A 17,425-nucleotide genomic window follows, 5' to 3' on the forward strand; every position below is an offset into this window, starting at 1 on the left:
AGGGCTTGGGCTGTGTGGTGGTATATTTGCAGTGTAGACATCTGCGCTCTGGCTGAATACCGGGCTCTGGACCCCACAGGGTTGGGAGGGAGTTTAGCAAGCAAAAAAGGTAAAATGGCAGTGGAGTATTACCGTGGACTCAATGGCATTTCTCCATTGGTCTGTCTGCTTTGAGGAAGGAACAATAACACGTCCTGCTGCGTTCGTTATTTCAAAGGGCGGTTTAGGATTTTCATTCTCACACACAGTGCATGAAGCAGGACTCAATCCTCGGTGGAAACTAAATGAGCTGTTCACAGATTCTGGCAGCCACAATGAGCCATTTGGTGTGAGAGCCCAGACCTGCCCCTGCCCCAGAGGGATGGGGTCATCTGCAAGAAGCTTGGAACACTAACCTATCAGCTCTTCACTTCCAAACTTTCAGTAACTCTATTGTCAATGCCTGTGAGTGTAATTTAAACCATGACAACAGCCATCCTAGGCTGGACCAAAAGTCCTTCTAGCTCTGTGTTTTGTCCTCTGACAGTCGCCAAAACCAGGCGCCCCAAGAGTTACTCAACAAAGCATCGCTGGGAGTTGAACCCAGGATCTCCTGTTTATAAAACAGGGGCTTTAACCAGCTAAGCCATGGTACCTTCCTATAGCTAGAGTACAGTGTCTGCTCACACTTGACTCCCTGCCATCCCCACCGGGGCCTGATAAGCTTTGCATGTGTTTGGATTCTGCAAAGCAGAGGAGCAGGTGAGGTTTTCCTTGCAGGTTGTGTGTGTGTGAAACTTTGGCCAGTTCTGCATTACAAAGTTATTTCAGCATCATTATATTGCTCAGATGTGTGAAAAACACACAACGCTCCCTTGGTTGGCAGCTTGTGGCTGGTGTACATGCTGCAATGCCACGTCCGGCGACAAAACTGCCCTGTTTGGGTGACAAAATAAAACCACCTCTACAAGAGGGCTAGAGCTTTTTGCATCAAACTTAAAGTGACAAATTGTCAGTGTAAATGCTGTTGGTCATTACATCACCATAACTGGCCTCCACCAGTATCCCATAATGCCTGCCGTAAACTCTCCTGCCCTGCATTCCTGCTACAGAGGCTGGGCCCCTCCCCTTTCATAGCTCCAGAAAGTTCTAACAGCTGAGCCGCTATCTACACTGGGATTAGGTTGATATACTGCATTGCCAGCCTAAGTAATGTATTTACACCAATCTAATTTTGTAGTGTAAACCTGTCCAAAGAATCCCACACACACCTTGGGAGCAAAACTTCACCTTCTCCTCTGCTTTACAGAAGCCAAACACTAGCAACACTTGTCAGGATGCAGTGGGGATTGGCAGAGAGTCAGGTGTGGGCAAACACAATGCTTTAAATAACAGCAGGCACCGTGGCTTAGTTGGTTAAAATACCTCTTTTGTAAACAGCAGATCCTGGGTTCAACTCCCAGTAGTGCCTTGGGGAGTGGCTTTTAGGGCACCTGGTATTGGCTACGGTCAGAAGACAAGATTCAGAGCTAGATGGGCCTATGGTTTAAATTACACTCACAGGCACTGATAATAGAGTTACTGAAAGTTTGAGTGTTAAGAGCTGATAGGTCAGTAGTCCAGTCCGCTCAATGTGGTTTTACCATTTCCACTTGCTAAACTCTCTCCAAACCTCTATAAAATTACAGTGCAGACATATGGGCTTGAGCCCAACCTCTAAGGCCCGGTGAGGGTTTCTGAACCCAGGCTTCAGTGTGAACACAAATATCTGCACCACAGTTTTTAGCCTCTGAGCTTTATGGCCATGAGCCCAAGTCAGATGACCCAGGCCAGCCATGCTGCCATCTTTATCCCAGGAGAGATGGACTGTAAGGGTACGTCTCCATTGCAATGGAAGCCCAGGTGTGGCACACTGTTCTCAAAGCAGCACCTGGAAGCCCCATATTCACCACTCTCATATAATGATGATATGGTTAGTACAAAGTCTGCCTGGTGAGGTATCATTTCAAAAGTCTTGATCTGTTGAACATTAATATCTTGTTGGATTGTGTGTGCTCGCATTGGTTGAGAAGTTATGAAGTTTTGCTTTGTGTGCGTTACTGAGATATGTCATGAGGTTGAGAAATGCTCACCACCAGCCTTTCAGGTGCGACAAAGGAGGAGCCAGACTCGCTGCTGGCCCATTGAAGGTATCCACACTCCCAAGGACTATCCCAGGAACCTTGTACAATGCAGGCTTCTCTGAGATAGCACAGAGCCAATGGACACTGCTTGACTCACATCGTAGCAAAGGAGCTTCCTATCAAGTTGGAAGAAACTATGAAAGAGGGGAAGAGACATAGACTCATAGACTCTAGGACTGGAAGGGACCTCGAGAGGTCATCGAGTCCAGTCCCCTGCCCTCACGGCAGGACCAAATACTGTCTAGACCATCCCTAATAGACATTTATCTAACCTACTCTTAAATATCTCCAGAGGTGGAGATTCCACAACTTCCCTAGGCAATCTATTCCAGTGTTTAACTACCCTGACAGTTAGGAACTTTTTCCTAATGTCCAACCTAAATCTCCCTTGCTGCAGTTTAAGCCCATTGCTTCTTGTTCTATCATTGGAGGCTAAGGTGAACAAGTTTTCTCCCTCCTCCTGATGACACCCTTTTAGATACCTGAAAACTGCTATCATGTCCCCTCTCAGTCTTCTCTTTTCCAAACTAAACAAACCCAATTCCTTCAGCCTTCCTTCATAGGTCATGTTCTCAAGACCTTTAATCATTGTTGTTACTCTTCTCTAGACCCTCTCCAGTTTCTCCACATCTTTCTTGAAATGCGATGCCCAGAACTGGACACAATACTCCAGTTGAGGCCTAACCAGCGCAGAGTAAAGCGGAGGAATGACTTCTCGTGTCTTGTTTACAACACACCTGTTAATGCATCCCAGAATCACATTTGCTTTTTTTGCAACAGTATCACACTGTTGACTCATATTAAGCTTGTGGTTCACTATGACCCCTAGATCTCTTTCTGCCATACTCCTTCCTACACAGTCTCTTCCCATTTTGTATGTGTGAAACTGATTGTTCCTTCCTAAGTGGAGCACTTTGCATTTATCTTTATTGAACTTCATCCTGTTTACCTCAGACCATTTCTCCAATTTGTCCAGATCATTTTGAATTTTGAGCCTGTCCTCCAAAGCAGTTGCAATCCCTCCCAGTTTGGTATCGTCTGCAAACTTAATAAGCATACTTTCTATGCCAACATCTAGATCGTTGATGAAGATATTGAACAGAGCCAGTCTCAAAACAGACCCCTGCGGAACCCCACTTGTTATACCTTTCCAGCAGGATTGGGAGCCATTAATAACTACTCTCTGAGTACGGTTATAGAGCCAGTTATGCACCCACCTTATAGTAGCCCCATCTAAACTGTACTTTCCTAGTTTATCTATAAGAATATCATGCGAGACCGTATCAAATGCCTTACTAAAGTCTAGGTATATCACATCCACTGCTTCTCCCTTATCCACAAGACATCATGACTTGGCCTCTCTCCTCCACAACTCAGCAGCTGGAAACGCACCTGGAGGAGAAAGACTGAACTGATTCAGAAATCAGAAGAAAATAATAACAATAATACTTTCAAATCAAAGTCTCCAAACAAACTAGTATTGGTTTTTCAGCAGAAAATTTTCAGTTTGGGGAATTTAGTTTTCTCAGTCAGACCTTGCCAAGAGAAGCAAGGAGAAAATGTTTGAGTTGCCTCCTTGAGAACAGCTTGGCCTAGACACTAGCTCTGGTTCACTGCTCTGGCCTTGCTCGGGTTGAGGGTATTTTAATAATTTGGGCAGGTCCCAGGGTGTTTGGGGGAGATGATGAGGATGTTACCTTTTGAGATAAAAACTAAGAAATACACCACTAGAAAAATTTTTTTTAAAGAAAACTGGGATTTAGACATTTTATTTAAAGGAAGGGAGTTCTGAGTAGGTTTTGTTTGCAAGAAGCAACACTGTTTGATCTGTCATTGTACCAAAGGGAGAAAATGGTTTTCTACAAAGGAAAGGTGAAGACTAAACACATCCGGTAAGGATGGGTTTTAAACCTATGCATGCAGAGAACAATGGATTAGTAGTCCATCACCGTAACCATTTGGCCACCTCACCTGAGCTATCATGAAAGTGACAGGAAGAGAAATCTAAGGCTAAGAGAGACAGGGACAATAAGGAGTTTTTAAATACTAAGCAGAAGCGGGGGCTGAATGAGCTCCCCCCTTCACATCTAGTGAGGAGCTGGGGGAAAGACTTCAGGAACAGACCGTGTTTGCATAGACACACCTACTCTGCCTAGGTATGCAGGATCATGGGGCTGCTTTCCCAAAATGACCAATTTTGGCTGGTGGTGGGTTACAAATCACTTTAGGATTGAATGGAATTTAATGTTATTATCCTTCCTGTATGAGTGAAGGGCAGCAGAACATACCTAGTCTGTCCTGATGGAGGGGTGGGTGGGTGGATAAGGAATAGCTTTTATTGGACTTTGTAGAAGTGATTGAGGACATCATCCTAAAGCAGTGGTTCCCAAACATTTCACACTGTGCCCTCTTATCCATGGCTGTGGACCCTTGGAAGCCGCGGTCAAGAACCGAGGCTGGGAGTGGGGGTGTTGCTTGCTGGAGAGAGAGGTGCAGACGGGTAAGTGGGTCAAGGCCAAGCTGGAAGCCAGAGCCCCAGGATAAGGGTGGGGTTGGGGAAGAGCTGGGACGGAGTGAAGCTGAATAGTGCTTCCTCCATGGGGGCTGGCTCAGGCCCTGAGGTGCCCCCATGAATGTTCCTCTGTGCCCCCTAAGAGTCATGCCCCACATTCTGGGAACCACTGAACCCTACTTGCTAAGCAGGGCTAGTGATGCCAAAGCCCAGGGAAAGGGAGAACAAGTGCGGGGCCCCCAGCACTGGAACCATGTGAAGGGGCTGCAGAAGAGGGGCAATGGCTGGTGGCCCGGGGAGTTAAGGGCACGGGAGGGGGCAGGAGTTAGGGGTGAAGGAGGTGCAAGGGTTGGGTGTGCAGGAGCTAGCAGTAAAGGGGGAGTGGGGATCATTCAGGGGCAATGGGGAAGTGCCAAAGTACAAGTTTTGCCCAGGGCACCATTTTCCCTAATGCTGGTCTGAGCAAACAATTGGAAATGACCCTTCAGTGAGACCAGAACCATAGTGTAGAAAAGCCCCTTTGTTAAGTGGTTGAGGCTGAGTGCTTAGGGAGATGGGTTTAAAAACAACAGGCATCTCTCTATGGAGGTTTGATTCTTGCCTGCTAGGCAAGATTGGTGTGTGGTGTCTGTATGGCTGTATTTTCAGTGTCTGATTACCCATGGTGTCACAGGGAGCCAAGTCTAGACATATTCAGAGGCTCTATGCCAGGGTTTCTCAAACTTCCTTTCACTACAACCCCCTTCTGCCAAAAAAAACTTACTACATGGCCCTGGAAAGAGGGACCAAGCCCCTCCACACTGAGCAGAGGCAGAGGAGGCAAAGTCTGAGCCCTGCCCCATTGGGGAAGGGCGAAAACCAGAGCCTGAGAGATTCAGCCCTGGGTGGTGGGGCTCAGACTTTTGGCTTCAGCCCCAGGCACCAACAAGTCTAATGCCAGCCCTGGCAACCCCATTAAAACAGGGTCACATCCCATTTTTAAAACCATCTGTGGTCTGGGAATGGCAAAGGACATCGATCAAGCAGGGTTTGTCCTTCAAAGTCCTGGAGATCATGATTCCATGCACCTGCCATCATGGGGGTATAGCTCAGTGGTAGAGTGCTTGATTACAGCTCGTGTGATCCTCAGTTCAAACCCCCGTGTTCTCTTAAAATTTTCTTTCTTTTTTTAAAAAAAGGAAAACATTTTCATTTCCATTCTCCATTATGTTCAGGAGCTCCACTATACGACGGGGCTTGATATGAATGTAAACATTCAACATTTCGCTATCCAAATGCATAAAAATCTAGCAAACCTGTCCATCAGCTGAAATCAGTTTCAACCCTCTAAGGCTACGTCTAGACTACCCGCACGGCTTAAAATCGATTGCTCGGGGATCGATATATCGCGTCTCATCTAGACGCGATATATCGATCCCTGAGCACGCTTATATCGATTCCGGAACTCCACCAACCCCACTGGAGTTGCGGAATCGACAGGGGGAGCAGCAGACATCAATCCCGCATGGTGAGGACGGGTGAGTAATCCGATCTTAGATATTCGACTTCAGCTACGTTATTCACGTAGCTGAAGTTGCGTATCTAAGATCGATTTCTCCCTGTAGTGTAGACCAGCCCTAAGTGTCTAGTTTATGTTTTCATCAATTAAACAAAGGTATCATATGAATGTGCATTTGCAGATCCCTCTTCTCCAGGAGCTATGTTGTGCAGAAGAACAAGAACCACATCCAGTTGGGGTTCAGGATTCTGATGAGCAAAGAGCCAACAAATGTTCTGAGGGCTGGAGAAAAATGCCTTCTAGTGAGCTATTGAAAGAGCTCAACCTGTTTAGCTTATCAAAAGAAGATTGAAAGGTGACTTCATTGAAGTGTTGAAGGGCCTTAATGGAGAGAAAAGATTGGGTATAAAAGGGCTCTTTAATCTAGCAGAGAAAGTCATAACAAGACCCAATTGCTGGAAGGTGAAAAGAGATAAATTCATATTACAAATAAGACACAAATATGCAACAGCGAGGATGATTCACCACAGGAACAAGCTACCAAGGAAAGTGGTGGATTTGCCATCTCCTGATGTCATTTAATGAAAACTAGATGCCTTTCTGGAATGTGTTTGCCCCAAAAGTAGCTATTGTGTCATACAGGAGGCCTGTGATATGCAGGGGGTCAGATTAGATGCTCTAATGGTCTCTTCTGGCCATAAAGTTGACTAATTTCTGAAAAACTGAGTGTAGCGCTGGGAGCAGCGTCTGATGTGTTACTGTCTAGACGGCTTGCTTCCTAGAACAAACGCTCCTTGAGTGGGGTGATCCACAGGGAGTAGCTCAAACCTCCAAAGTGCCTGGCCAGGGGCAGGACATTAGCACAGCAAGGGAGGGGTGTGGCAGTGACATCGCAAAGGCATTTTGCAGGAGCTAAGACTATTGGTCAAAGGTGGTGGGGAGGTGGTGACCTCACAGAAAGATGCAACATCAGCCAGGCAGGACAGGGGCGAAGGGCCAGGGAAACCTCAGAGAACCCTGTGGCTTTGCTTCAGCAAGTCTCCTTCTCCAGGTCTCTCTTTGAGGTCTGAGAGAGTATTCAGGTTCACGGACGTGAGCGCCAGGAGGAACCTCTTTTGAGTTTTCTCCTTCCCTTTTCCTGATTTTACTAGAAAACTGCAGTCCCTGATTAGAAGGTAAGAGCCTCCTCGAGGTTTGAAACCTGTTCAGTCTGATCCATCTGTTGACAGTTGAAATCTAGGCATGGAAAATACAAGTTTAAGGACGCAGAATTTTATTCTGCACCTGGGATTTTGTCCCTTAGAATCACTGGGGACATTAGGGTTTGTCCTTTGTGTTTCACCTTTTCCTCCATCCATCCCTCCCTCCTTTCTCTTTGTCTCTTTCTTCTTTTGTCCTTTCACCTGTTCCCCTCCCAACACCAGGAGCGGTGTGTGTGTCTGTGTGTGTGTTGCGGGGGAGTGTTCGGCAGCACACACTGTGGGAGGTCCACCCAGAAATGTGGAGCTGAAATAGTGCTCGGGCAGTGATCTCCACCGGTGACCTGGGCCATCCTTTGAGCTCTCTGGTGAAAACTCTCAGCCTCCTGTCGTCAGTCTCTACCCTGATTGGCTGAGCAGGGGGTTATTGACAGGGAGGAGACTCAGGTCCTTGTTGTTCTCTTTGAAGACCAAGGAAATAAGTCAGAACCAATTATATGTTTGATGAATTCTGCTGCTTCGGTGCATTAATGGTCTCTGAGCAGTTCATGATTCTCTCTAACATTGCAGTTCTCCTCAAATACTTGCTGAATAATTACTGTGCAGTGTTGGTCTGCAGCTCATTTGAGAACACTTTACTCAAGTTAGTCAAAGTTTAAAATTCAAGATCTGATGGTTAGTCTGGAAATCAGGGCTCTTGGGTCCTATTCCCAACTCTGCCACTGGCTGGCTGTGTGATCTGAGACAAGTCAATTTTCCTTTCTCAGCCTTAGCTTCTCCCTCTTTCAAGTAGGGATAATAACGATCCGCTCCTACCTACCTTACAGTATGTGGAGACAGGGCCGGCTCTTGATTTTTTGCAGCCATACGCAAAAATAATTTGTCTGCCCCACCCGCTGCCCGAGCCCTGGGTTCTCCCCTGCCCCTGCAACCCCTGCCTCCCCAGCTCTGGACCACCCCCTACCCCCATCCCCACTCCCACCCCCCTGCCACTCCAGGCCTGGGCTCTACCACCTGATTCTCACCCCCCTGCCGTCCCAGCCCTGGGCTCTCCTCCCTACACCCGCACCTCCTGCCAAGCCAGTCCTGGGCTCTCGCACACACGCACCCCATGCTTCCCCAGCTCTGGGCTCTCCCCTTCACCCCTCACCAGTGCTCCCCCACCCACACACCCCCTGCCACCCCAGCCTTAGGCTCTGCTCCCTCCACCTGCACCTCCTGCCGCCCCAGCCCTGGGCTCTGCTCCCCCCATCTGCACCCTCCTTCCGCCCTAGCTCTGGGTCACTGGTAACTTGCTCCTAGGGTCGGTCATTCAGCAGGAATTTTGGATGTGTACAGAACACACATAGGATTGATTCCCACATGGTTACAGAGCTGCAGTAAAGTGGAACAATTTTCAGCTTGTGTGATTGGAAGACATCTGGATGCATATTGTAAGACTGTCCTCCATAAATGAGGAAAAGTTAAGGTGCCTTTATTATTATTTTTTTGTTCCACTCTTCGTTTCTATGGGGAATTTGCAAATGCAATATCACGGTCTTCCTTTTAAACAAACAAAAAGGCAATGGCTGTAGAAAATAGCAATTCCAGTCCTAATAACCTCTGGGAAGCATTTCTTGCTCAATTTTATCCTACTTTTTCTACAGGAAATTACAGTGGATCAGTATATTTGATTTGGGAGAAATGAAGTACCAGCTGCCCAAACTGAGCTTGAGCACTCCTGAACTTTGAGGTGTTCAAATCTGGAAGGCAGGTGCTAGATTCCCTTTCTGAATATTAGCTAAATCTGGAAAGGAGAGGGCAATTTCTCCTTCCATGGCTCAGAAGTGGAAATCCTCCTACGTGCCTGGTACTGTATCTAAAGCTGCCCAGGTCCAGTAGAGCCTCCTCTCCCTTACTTTGCATTTTAAATTCTAGTGGGACCCACATACCTCCCTTGCTAGGCTTCAGATAGAGAGGGGCACTGTCCATTTAGTCCACCCAATTCCTTCTTTGGGGGCTGCAAGGTGAGGTCACACCACTGTCCCTAAGCCAGTCTGGGGATGTCTTCTGAAGGGAGTATCTGGAACAAAGCCTTCTACTTATTGGGCACATTTGTTCCCCATTCACAGTGCCACCCCGCTCTAGCAGTGAGCTCGCCATTCACAGCAAGCTGCAGCATGAGGTTTCAGCTACCATACTCCCTTCTCCTCCCTTCCCTGTTGATAGCAGCCAAGGGAATACGGGGAAATGTAGTTCTTTCCCTGCTCCAGGGCTGGCTCTATAGGCAGGGAGCTAACCAAGGAACTACAGCTCCCAGGGACCACTGTTGGTTCTCAGCTCCCAGGCTTCAGAGTAGCAGCCCTGTTAGTCTGTATCCGCAAAGAACAGGAGTACTTGTGGCACCTTAGAGCCTAACAAATTTATTTCAGCATGAGCTTTCCTGAGCTACAGCTCACTTCTTCGGATGCACAGAATGGAACATACAGACAGGAGATATTTATACATACAGAGAACATGAAAAGATGGAAGTATGCATACCAACAGGAAGAGTCTAATCAATTGAGATGAGCTATCATCAGCAGGAGAAAAAACAACCTTTTGAAGTGATAATTAAGATCAACCATAGAAGGTGTGAGGAGAACTTAACATGAGGAAATAGATTCAATGAATGTAATGACCCAACCGTTCCCAGTCTCTGTTTAAGCCTGAGTTAATTGTATCTAATTTGCATATTAATTCGAGTTCAGCAGTCTCTCTTTGGAGTCTGTTTTTGAAGTTTTTTTGTTGCAAAATTGCCACCTTCAAGTCTGTCAGTGAGTGGTTAGAGAGGTTGAAGTGCTGTCCCACTGGTTTTTGAATGTTATGATTCCTGATGTCAGATTTGTGTCCATTTATTTCTTTTGCATAGAGACTGTCTGGTTTGGCCAATGTACATGGCAGAGGGGCATTGCTGGCACATGATGGCATATATCACGTTGGTAGATGTGCAGGTGAACGAGCCCCTGATGGCGTGGCTGATGTGATTAGATCCTATGATGGTGTCACTTGAATAGATATGTGAACAGTGCTGGCATTGGGCTATGTTGCAAGGATAGGTTTCTGAGTTAGTGTTTACGTTGTATGGTGTACGGTTGCTGGTGAGTATTTGCTACAGGTTGGGAGGCTGTCTATAAGCGAGGAGTGGCCTGTCTCCCAAGATCTGTGAGAGTGAGAGATCATCTTTCAGGATAGGTTGTAGATCTTTGATGATGTGCTGGAGAGGTTTCAGTTAGGGGCTGTAGGTGATGGCTAGCGGCGTTCTGTTATTTTCTTTGTTGGGCCTGTCCTGTAGTCGGTGGCTTCTGGGTACTCTTCTGGCTCTTTCAATCTGTTTTTTCACTTCAGCAGGTGGGTATTGTAGTTTTAAGAATGCTTGATAGAGATCTTATAGGTGTTTCTCTCTGTCTGAGGGATTGGAGCAAATGCGGTTGTATCTTAGAGCTTGGCTGTAGACAATGGATCGTGTGGTGTGGTCTGGATGGAAGCTGGAGGCATGTAGGTAAGTATAGTGGTCAGTGGGTTTCCGGTATAGGGTGGTGTTTATGTGACCATCGCTTATTAGCACAGTAGTGTCTAGGAAATGGACCGCTTGTGTGGATTGGTCTAGGCTGAGGTTGATGATGGGATGGAAATTGTTAAAATCATGGTGCAATTCCTCGAGGGCTTCTTTTCCATGAGTCCAGATAATGAAGATGTCATCAGTGTAGCACAAGTAGAGTAGGGGCATTAGGGAACGAGAGCTAAAGAAGCGTTGTTCTAAGTCAGCCATAAAGATGTTGGCATACTGTGAGGCCATGCGGGTACCCATAGCAGTGCTGCTGACTTGAAGGTATATATTGTCCCCAAATGTGAAATAGTTGTGGGTGAGGACAAAGTCACAAAGTTCAGCCACTAGGTTAGCCGTGATATTATCGGGGATACTGTTCCTGATGGCTTGTAATCCATCTTTGTGTGGAATGTTGGTGTAGAGGGCTTCTACCTCCATAGTGGCCAGGATGGTGTTTTCTGGAAGATCACCGATGGATTGTAATTTCCTCAGGAAGTCAATGGTGTCTTGAAGATAGCTGGGAGTGCTGGTAGCATAGGGCCTGAGGAGATAGTCCACATAGCCAGACGATCCTGCTGTTAAGGTGCCAAGGCTTGAGATGATGGGGCATCCAGGATTTCCAGGTTTATGGATCTTGGGTAGCAAATAGAATACACCTGGTCGGAGTTCTAGCCATGAGTCTGTACAGATCTGTTCCTGTGCTTTTTCAGGGAGTTTTTTGAGCAGATGGTGTCGTTTCTTTTGGTAATCATCAGTGGGGTCAGAGGGTAATGGCCTGTAGAATGTGGAGTTAGAGAGCTGCCTAGCAGCCTCTCCTTCACATTCCGACCTATTCATGATAACAACAGCACCTCCTTTGTCAGCCTTTTTTATTATGATGTCGGAGTTGTTCTTGAGGCTGTGGATGGCATTGTGTTCAGTACGGCTTAGGTTATGGAGCAAGTGATGCTGCTTTTCCACAATTTCAGCCTGTGCACGTTTACAGAAGCAATCTATGTAGAAGTCCAGTCTGTTGTTTCCACACTCATGCAGAATCCTTTTTATTATAACATTGGTAGGAAGGATTCTGTGGGTTAGGATGTTGTCCAGAGGTGTGTTGGAAGTATTCTTTGAGTCGGAGACTACGAAAGTAGGATTCTAGGTCACCGCTCCCAGGCTGGATCCCTCTTAGCTGCTGCCTCTACAAATGGGCTGCCCCAAGTACCTGCTTGCTTTGCTGGTGCCTAGAGCCACCCCTGGGACCGACACATGTTTGTTTTCATCCTCTGAGCCAGGAAACCCACAAAAGCCTCTTCTTTTGTACTGGGGCAGGCAAAAATAAGGTGACACTAAATTATTCTGATTGCTAAAGGCAGGTTTAGGGAGTTGTGTATTTTTGAAAAAAAAAATAAAAAAAAATAATATCCTTCTAACTAGCAGCATGAGATAAAAAAAGAACACAGACAAACCTTGTCAGTAAGGGCTAATGTCCTAAATGGGAAATCAGCCCCGGTTTGTAGCTAGGGGAGCGTGCAGTCTGAATGTGTATGACCTGACCCCAGCCCCCACCCCCACATAGCAGTAGGACTTGGCACTCTCTCTGTGCATTGGTGTGGTGGCTGAGTGGTTAACCAAGCAGTGACAATTCAATGAGGTTCCCTGGGTCGGTTTCACTCCTCAGGAGATTCTGCACAATAAAAATTCTGTGCACAATAGTTTAAAATTCTGCAAATTTTATTTGCCAATAAATAAATGTGGAGGCTCCAGCATGGCAGTGTGGAGCACAGGCTCCTGGATGCCCAGAGGTGGGATATCACCCTGCTGCCCCCTCTCCCTTCCAGGGAAACAGACTCTGTGGTGAGGCTGCACCTCTCTGCTGCCTACTCCCGGAGCTCCCAAAAGACTCCCCAGAACTGCTCACGAGGGGTGCATGACCACTCTTGTGGCTTCCCTTTGCTTCCCCATCAGAAAGCCTGAGCAGCTGGCCCCAGGTGATTTGAAAGGGCCCGGGGGTTCCTGCCACCACCACCAGCAGCACAGTGGGGCTAAAGCAGATTCCTGCCCATCCTCGCTTCACACGGCGCACCACTCCCAGAAGCATCTGGCACGTCCCTGTGGCCCCTGTGGGGTGTGTCTCTTGCACGCTGCCCCCACCCCAGTTGCCAACTCTGCCATTGGAACTGCGGCAATGGGAGCTGCAGGGGTGGTACTTGCGGGCAGTGGTGCCAGGGGACTCCCCCAGCCTCCTCTATGTAGGAGTTGTGCCAGATGGGGGTGTGGGTCACTTTCAGGAGCTGCCTGAGATAGGTGCCACATCCCAACCCCCTGCTCCAGCCCAGAACCTGCACCTCATGCACCCAAAATCCCTCCCAGAGCCTGCCACTGTCCCCCTTGCACCCCAACCCCCTCCCCCAGCCCAGATTCCACACCCCATCCACACCCAAACTCCATCCCGGAGCCTGCCACCGCCCCCCCCCCTGCTTTGTTGGCGGCTTTGTTCCAGCGGCTGGGGAAACACCACAACATTAAAGAAACCAACGGTACCAAGTCCTGCAGCATCACCTGTGGGGTTTCCACAAGAGCATCCATGCTGAGGAGCCAGTCAGCGTGTGACTGTATGACCGGATCAAACGACAGCTGGCCGAGTTCCAGGAGATGAGGCTGCAGCTGGCCGATATGAGCGGGAGCACTGAGTGAAGGGAGGGGCAGCTCCCCTAACATTTTTGCAGCCTGCAGCGAATGGAGACAAAGCAGGGGGATGCGGGGACTCAGGGCAGGACCTGTGGATCAGATAGTGCAGGACCACAGTCGATGGAGGAGGAAAGAGAGTCCTGCAAGTGGAAGCTGCTAGTGGGAAGCAGTAAGTGCAGGGTGAAAACCAGCCAGCTGAGAGTCACAGGGGTCTAGAAAATGAAATGGCAGCAAGTCCCATGGTGTAATGGGCAGCACTCAGGACTTTGGATCCTGGGTTTAAATTTCAGTGGGACCTCGTGGAGCAATGCTGGTTTCCTGCAAAGCCATGGAGCTCAATGTGCTTGGCTCCCCTCCCTCAGGGTGAAATAGAGAGAGTTTTTTCCCTCCTGCTGGGTGACTGATGCCCACTGGAGACAGGTCTTTGGTCCGGCCGGTTCAGTGGGCTGACTGCTATAGGTTGGGGTCCTTGAACTTAACACTCTGGCTGGAGAGCCCTGTGGGTTGACCATATGGTTGTTTCTCACTGCTTCACCTGATGTCCACAACTTTGGTCCCTGCAGCTGCCACACTCTTCCTCTTGCCCACATGGCATTCAAAGGAAGGAGAGCCAGGGCCAGGCTTCATAGTCAGGGCTAGGCAGGAAGGAGGAAGAGTCCCAGGCTGGAGCCCAACACACCTTTCCTGCTCTGGGCACCTCTGACCGCTCCAAGGGAAGGTTCACAAGCCACAGAGCAACCGAGGGCAGGGCAAGAGGAGGAGATACCATGCCTATGCGTGGCCAACAGACAGCCACAAAGACACCCAGCCAGCCTGCTCCATGCCAAGCCAAACCCCCACTGAAGGCCACCCACAGACCAGCATTCGTTCTGCAGCCAGCATCACAAGGTGGTTGGAAAGCAGGTGGGGACTCTGACCGTTCCTACTCAAAGGGCTCCTTTTGGCGGTGGGGCAGGAGATATTTCCCCCAAGAGGCTCTTTCCCAGCTGCTGAGAAGCACAGAAGTACCCAGTGTTTGCTCTTGCGGTGAAAGGGGTTAATATGTTTAGGCAGCCTGGCCAGCTCAGCTGGCAGCACCTCTAGCTCTTACTCTGAAGGTTGAAATTACAATTCCCTGTCTGGGTGCTTGGGGCTCCTCTTCAACAATACAACACACAATCTGCCTAAGCCCCAACCCAGTAACCTGGCTAAACTAGCTCTGGCCACTGGGTGCCTCTAAGAGATGATATTTTCCCCACTCACAACCACTGAGTGTAGAAAAGAAACTTTAAGAAAAAGGAGGAAACTCACCTTGTAATAACACCACAATCAGGATTCATAACACAACACTATGAGCAAAACACCCACCCACAGTGCGCTGGGCAGTGGCCTTTGCCTTGGGCTCTTAAATCCAGACACCAAAAGCTCTGTGGATGTGCCCCTCCCTTCACTGCACCTCACCCACAGCTGCTGTCCTGGGTCAGTGAAAACCCACAGTTCACCTCTCACGTCCTGGGGGGAAAGCCCCTTTCTTCCCCCACCCTCCGCTGTCTGGCCACATTGTCGGTCACTTGCCCTTCCCCTCTGTCACCGTTCTGCTGGCCCCTCTCTGCTCTGGGACATCTTGTGGTCCCACCAGGAGTGGAACAGGCTCCCTAAAAGTAGTGACCACCAGAACCTGAACAATAGCCCCATCCCGTCCACTCGAGGCCACGCCCCTGCACTGAGCCCTTCTCCCCAAGGCCCTGCTCCCATGCTGCCTCTTCCCCCCAAGACCCTACCTTCCGCTTACTGCTATCCGCCCCCTTCCACCTCTCTCCCCCTTACGGTCATTACAAAGTGGCATGGCAGAGCCTTCCCATTTTTAAAAGTCCTGGGGTGTTGTTCCCCCCTGTTCAAGCACTCGTGGGGCCCTGCACTTCACACAGCTCTCCCTGATTTCAGCTGTTAGTGAGGGAGCCTCACTGCTAGCGCAGACTCAGCAGTTTCTTGGATGAGAGACACTGTCCCAAAACAGGACTGATGCTCAGACCTGGTGATCAGTGATTTCAGATCTGTTGGTCTGCAGCAAGACTCTACAGTGAGTCTCAGTCAGCTCTGTTATTACACAGGGACGAACAAAAGGGTCAAATGGTGCCTGGAAGCCTTAAGAAGAATCCACCTCACCAAGTACAACACTTGTCGCTACCTGCTCTCAACTCCACTGAGAATGTTTTGGGGTCACTCCTCGCCTTTATCAACCTACGGAGAATAGCAACTAACAGGTGCTCCAGTGGCACAATTGGTTAACGCGCAGTACTTATAGGGCAGTGCTGAGAGGAGCTATGCTGAGGTTGTGAGTTCAAACCTCACCTGGAACACTGGTTTTCATTAACCAAATGGCATTGCCCCCTCATTTGGCCCTGTGGAATGTACAATTCCAGCCCTGGGACACTGAGGCAGGGAAGAAGTTAAAAATGCCCCCTTCACTTATTAGCTCCTCTCCAGAGTGCAGGTCAGAATCTACAATTCTTTCTCCCCCACCAGCCCCTGTGCCAGGATCCCTCCAGCAGAGCCTGGAGTCCTGCCCATGGCGTCTGTACTATTGACAAACACTAAGTGACAGGGACAAAACACTCAAATCCCACCTGGTGCAGGGAGCCAGGTTTGCACTTCAAATTCTGTTGTTCGTACATTTCCAGGTCTGAGAATGTCCCACAACTGCATTTAATGGGAAGCTGCCTGCAGAACAGTTACACTGCACAGAGCTGCTATGGAGGAAGGGTGGGAATTGGTAACATTTTGAGGATTGTTTGGGAAATGAGCCTTTTTTTTTTTGAGGTTAATAACTATCTCCTCAACTTTATTTACTCAACTTAAAAATGGGTGTCGCTTGATTTTTGCATCTCCCTGTGAAAATACAACTGGCACGTGTGGCTTTCTACAGGGGGTCATGATGTTAAAGTTGGGGAATTCAGTCTCTGTACTTCTGGGGGAATGTTGCTTTTTTAAACTGCCTCACTGCCAGGCACACCGGGCTGTTAGCTGCACCCACTGTCCTTGCCAGGGGCCCTTGCTGAACCCTGGGCAGCTGCACTGCCGTGCTGGGGTTACTCTGCAGGGGGAGAAGCTGCTGGGGAGCAATGTAGAGCAGGTGCAGGAAGGAGATGGGGTCACTATTCACATTCTGAACTGCACAATTTTCCAAATTTGGGAATAGATTCATAGATACATCCTCCAGCAAGTGACCCCATGCCCCATGCTACAGAGGAAGGCGAATGTCTGAGAACAATTCTAAGGGGAAGGTGAATGCAGAGCTATGACACTAGAGATGCCCAGACCTCCAATGGGGGCAGCGTGGAAATTAATAATGAGAAGATCATTTGCAAAATTAGTCGTCACTGACAAGATTTGTCTCTGTTCCTATTTCACGCTGTGGTGTTAGAGGAATCAGTACAGAGTTTTACTATATTAATTAAACACTTAATTTTATGTAACCAAGCCAAAAACTTAGTGTCACTTATTTTTTCTCTGTCCTAGCAAGAATGAATTGAATTTTGTGACTTTCTGGAAAGTGCAGCAAGATTAAATGTGGGGAATTCAGTCTCTGTGTTTGTGATCTGATGTTTTCCTCTCACAGGTCAGTGCCTGCATTGAAATACCAAGAGGAATCTAAGGGCTGGTGTACGCTGGGCACTTAACTGGCAGAGCGACATCTCTCAGGGTGTGATCTCCCCCGCAACCCATAGAGTTAAGGTGACCTAAGCCCTGGTTAGATAGTGCTAAAGAAAAGAAAGAACTGTTCTGTCAACGTAGCTATTACAGGGATGGGAAAACCCCTCCACTCACTGTCTGCTC

The 17,425-nt window shown here is 48.4% G+C and overlaps 1 protein-coding gene and 1 non-coding gene across 3 annotated transcripts in view; both read left to right on the forward strand.

The window, feature by feature from the left end:
* Positions 1-17,425, forward strand: part of LOC127040993 (zinc finger protein 436-like) — a 563,752-nt gene that overhangs the window by 424,168 nt on the left and 122,159 nt on the right. The window contains exon 9 of one of the 2 annotated variants that reach the window (XR_007771561.1): positions 6,354-7,260. The exons of the other annotated variant lie outside the window; for it this stretch is intronic. The gene's annotated coding sequence lies outside the window, so the exon portion shown is untranslated. Of the gene's footprint in view, positions 1-6,353; positions 7,261-17,425 lie in introns of those variants that run through there. 2 annotated transcript variants of the gene reach the window in all.
* Positions 15,855-15,948, forward strand: TRNAI-UAU (transfer RNA isoleucine (anticodon UAU)). The gene is made up of 2 exons: positions 15,855-15,892; positions 15,913-15,948. It is a non-coding gene; the product is annotated as a tRNA-Ile (tRNA).

This window comes from Gopherus flavomarginatus, assembly GCF_025201925.1.
Source record: "Gopherus flavomarginatus isolate rGopFla2 chromosome 13 unlocalized genomic scaffold, rGopFla2.mat.asm SUPER_13_unloc_1, whole genome shotgun sequence".
In the NCBI taxonomy this organism is placed as follows: domain Eukaryota; kingdom Metazoa; phylum Chordata; order Testudines; family Testudinidae; genus Gopherus; species Gopherus flavomarginatus.